Source organism: Leptonychotes weddellii, unplaced genomic scaffold (assembly GCF_054177405.1).
Source record: "Leptonychotes weddellii isolate Sample4059 unplaced genomic scaffold, ASM5417740v2 HiC_scaffold_2655, whole genome shotgun sequence".
Taxonomy (NCBI): domain Eukaryota; kingdom Metazoa; phylum Chordata; class Mammalia; order Carnivora; family Phocidae; genus Leptonychotes; species Leptonychotes weddellii.
In genome coordinates, this window is record NW_027858155.1 from 3884 (window position 1) to 8569 (window position 4686).

Here is a 4686-nt window from a genome sequence, read left to right on the forward strand (position 1 = left end):
TTAAAGCACGGGAAAGGAACCATGGGCAGAAAGAGCTACTCCACTGGGTTTGTGAGGAATGGCTGATTGTATACTTTGGAGTTGGGGGAGATAAAGCAAAGGAGAGGTTTCCCAAAGGACTTTCATATACTAAAAAAGACTCACAGGATACTGGAGGTCTGGCTGTTGTCAAGTTAAGGTTGTTTTTCCTTCTAGGAAGGCATTAACATTAAGACAGTTGGGAGATTCCTGGAGGGATGTTACACCCTGCCTATCTCAAGTATTTGTCAGTGGGCTGCAGGTTATAAGGAGATTCAATTTTATTTACATTTCCTTCTTCTTTGTTGCCCACATCACTATGGAAGCCCTGATGTTAGGGCTCCAGGAAATTGAGTCTATGGGTTTCTGAAAGTTAGGCTATTGATAAGAGTGCTTTTTTCTTGTAAATCACTAAGACATCTGTAAACTGATAGAGACTGTGTCCTGCAGGACTGTGATCTTTGTCAGTTAACCATTTGTTTTTCCCTTCCCTTAGTTTTAAGGCAGCCAGGAGTGCCTGAGAAATATCACACATATCCCACCCAGGAGTCCAGGGGAGTGGCTGCAGGCTGTCAGCTTGTGCTTTGCCCTCAGCTTGCCTTTTGCTCCCTCATCACCCCCACCATGAAAAATGAATGAAATCTAAGTATTTTGGTTCCACCCTATCTCAGAGATTTTGAAGATGGATACCTATTGTGATCTTGGAAGTTTAAACCCTAGGCACTGGGGGGTAGAGAAAAGAAATTTCCACCTCTGGGAAGGGAGGGAGACTGGGTAGCTCATTGAAATATTTGAATCATGGGAATTTGGGCACTCCAGGATTAGGATCCCCCCAAGCAGTGCAGTGAGGTGGGGGGAAGAATTCAGTTGGTGATGCTCCCTCTCAGGAAGCTGATTCCATCCATTCCATCCAGCAGCATCTTCTGGATTTCCATGATGGCCTTCTGAATTTCAATCTGGAAGCTATCCCTGAGCCAGCAGTAGATGTAGGGGTTGTAGCAGGAGCCAGCCAGTGGAAGAAAAAGTAGAGACCATCGCAACTTGAGATGGATTCCTTGAATAGCATCAAATAGAGGTTGAGGGGAAGTCAGCAGATGGTATAGAGAAGCACCACAGTCATCAGCATCTTCAGGGTCTGCTTCTTCCCACACTGGTAGATGTAGGTGTGGATATTTATGTCATCAACAGCATTATTTGATGTAGGAAAGACAATGTTAGGGTTCGAAGCCAAAGGCCAAGAAAGAATTCTTGAGACATCTTTGGTGCAAAAAGGTGATTTTATTAAAGTATGGGGACAGGACCCGTGGACAGAAAGAGCTGTAATGGGGTCATGAGGAGTGACCCATTATATACTTTCAAATTGGGAGGGGGTTAGGGATAGCGTAAATCTCTAAGGAATTTTGGAAGCCAGGTTTCCGGGACCTTGAGGGGTTAGGTATTGTTGGGAAAAGTCATTTATTACCATCCAGTAAAACCTTAGTCATGAGACCCTTCAGATGTATATCAGTGGGCCATATGCTTGGGGGATGATTTCCAATGCATGTGTTGGGGGGTTTAGAGATAAAGGAAGATTCCAAAGGAATTTTTCCATGTTAAAGTAGACTTACAGGATACTGGTAGGGAGAGGTCAGGCTAGGATTGCCTTTTGCTCTTAGCAAAGTATTAACATTAAGGCAGTTGAATCCCTAGAGGATGTCACTTTGCCTGTTTCAAGGACTTGTCAATGGGCTATAGGTAGAAAGAAAATTTAATAATTTTTCTTCTGCCTTTGTTTCCCACATCATTATGGATCCACAGCTTCTAGGCCACATGACCATAGACAACCACCAGTACCATTAATGGCAAGACAAAGAAGAGCAAAAATGTACTCAGGTCAGGATATTTCCACATGGATTTTGAAGTGTACAGGAAACTGAAGAGGCAGACAGTTTCTTCAGTTACGTTTCTAGGTTATAAGAGTCAAAGAGAAAAAAAAAAAAACTTTATTTGCCTTTTCCCTGAGTCCCACAGACAGGTATTATATGACAGGCCTTAAGGAAGAGACATATTTATTCTGTGTCTGCACTGGGCCTGAAGACTAGAATTATAAAGTAGGGAGCTTTAAGTTTCATCTTTCCCAGAACTCAAGCATGACATATAGGAAATCCATGGACCCCACACAGAAAGTGCTATGCCTAGCGACCACTTGTCCTGAGAGTTCTTGGGTACTCTCAGTACATTTCAATTTGGAGAAATTGATTTTTGTACCCATGTTTTGAAATGGAGCCCCTGTTCCATAAGTTTGTCCATGAGGCTTCCAAGGTCATGGGTTGCTGAAATCCAAACACTGGCCAGCCTGTGTTCCTCTTACCCAATCTCCAGTTGGTAAAGCTTTTGGAAAATGGCATGTGGCAAAGCAGCACAGGTGGTCACAATCCAAATAAGAATGATTGCCTCACATCAGAATAATTTGGGACTTCAGGGGATAGAGCATCACCTGGAAGAAAAAATACCCCAGCCCAATTTCACAATTCAAATTAAGGTTACTTATTAGCCACTCATCAACTGACATTCTTTTGTAAAGGTGCAAAGACTTTGTAAGTGGATGAGTAATGTGCCCAACTAGTTCAGTTGACAAATGAGTGTCATTTTATTTTATGAAAGAGCAACTTTAGTTAGTGTTTAGAGAAATATTTCAGTGGGAAGAGAGGAATCCAGTGGACTGACATCAAAAACTTCTGTCTCTGAGTAGGGCATTCAATGGAGAAAAGGGGTGGATGCCCAAAAGCATGACTTATTTTTCCTTTATCATATATGGATAGGTAAGCATCCCCATATTCCTCCATTCTGCCTCCCACTTGGCTTTCTGCATGCTCCCTTTTTTTTCTCCCTCAACCTCCTCCCATCTTGATTCCTCCATGGCTGCTCTTCTCTCCTTTCCTCCCTCCCTCTCTTCCTCCTCACCTGTGCCCCTTCCCATCTCCTATCACCTAGATCCCTCCAAGGCCCCTTTTATCTGGTTCCAGTCACACCCCCTTTCATTTCCCTCCTTGTCTCTCCCATCTCATTTGTTTTCTGGCTCCCTTTCAAATGATTAACAATGTAACCCCTCCCAGCTTCTTACCTTCTGTCCTACCTCCTTCCTTTTAAATCACTTCCAGCCCTCCTCCCAACTCCTTCTTCCTCAAATCTCTCCCTGTCTTCCCACTTCATTTGCTCAACCCTCACTCACAGACTTCACAGCCACCTCCCAGACTCAACCTGCCATCAGCCCTGAAGCCACACCCTCATCTGATTCTTCCCTTCCCTCTTTCTTCCCTTAGCTGGTCCTGCAATACAGCAAATTAAGAAAAAAAAAGTTATCCAATGGAGAAGAGGAGCACTTTTAAAAATAAATCACTTTCTCACTGCCACATCTCTGTTCCCATAACACCATATCAAATATGGTGGCATTTTTATTATGTAAGATTTGATTTGGTGAAGGTTTGCATTTTACCATCTTGCAGCCCTCCTAAATTATACATATACATTCACATAGATTGTTTCAAGGAACTCAGAGAATATTACTAGATCATTTGTATTCTTAGCTGTTTCCATCTACCTAGAAGAGGAACTTACCCTTTCATAAGACCTGAAGAGCCTGGGAAAACACATACTCAATGTTGGTCCAAGGAAATAGCAGCCATGGTTATCATAGTTACATAGGCACAATAGTACAGAGCAAAATGACTGAGGTGTCATGTCATCTTCTCAAACACCAAGGAATTACACAGATAACATACCTGTGATAGAAAGGGCACAGTGAGGCACAGGAACTTAGCCCTGAGTTTTCCCCTCTTACAAGTCCAAAAACACAAGTAAAAACCTTGTTTCACCAAACTGCTGAGATTATTGTCTCAATACCAAAGAAATATTTTCACACTGCAGCTCTCATACCTTTCCCATCTCTTCCCACACAAATGGTCCAGGTTGAAGGCTCAGACCCCAAATCACAAAAAAACTTAACCACCTTCCTGTCCAAGCACTGCTTTTGCACTTTTTTGTACTTCATAATCACATGGTTTGAGACCCAATTGCCCAAATTCCAGCAAATCAGTTATAGTGTACCCTATTACTAGCCAGAATTGCACCCACTCTTCCTGGAATACCATCTCTGAAGCCATGTGACCTAAGTCAGCCAGATTTCCCATGTTCAGGATGTGGTCATGCAGCTTGTGCATCATGGAGAGCACATTATTCCAAATTGAGCAACCCACATCAGATGTGGCATTGCTCATAGCCCACACAACCTGGGAGGTGATGGAGGTGATTAGGTCATCAAAGCAGTTCTGTGCACTTAGAGCTTCTCAGATCAGCTTGTCCCCATAGCTCACAGTGTTGAGACTGGGGTTCAGGATAGCCCCTTGGGGCAATTCTGTAATCAGGACATCCAGCTTGACACCTCTGAAGAACCTCAAGGTCCTGAAGCTACTGAGTCAGGGAGTGCCTGGGGAAGAGAGAGTGAGGGAAGGCAGGGTCTCCACCGAGCGCTGGGCCAGTGCTGCTCAGGGTCCAGGAACAAGGAGCTGAGATGGTGGGGGGTGGGCAGGGAGGTAGCGCGGGGACACTGGCAAGAAGGAAGGCAAAAAGACCAAACTGCTGGACCGTCTCACAGTGGGCAAGTGTGCAGAACTGAGCTCGGCAGTCTAG

General features: G+C 44.0%; 1 long non-coding RNA gene across 1 annotated transcript; it reads right to left on the reverse strand.

Moving 5' to 3' along the window:
- Positions 1–1109: 1109 nt before the first annotated feature.
- LOC115940908 (uncharacterized) lies at positions 1110–4008 on the reverse strand. The gene is made up of 3 exons (XR_004075630.2): positions 3934–4008; positions 3616–3779; positions 1110–2494 (listed from the first exon to the last, which is right to left on the reverse strand). It is a non-coding gene; the product is annotated as an uncharacterized LOC115940908 (long non-coding RNA).
- Positions 4009–4686: the final 678 nt, after the last annotated feature.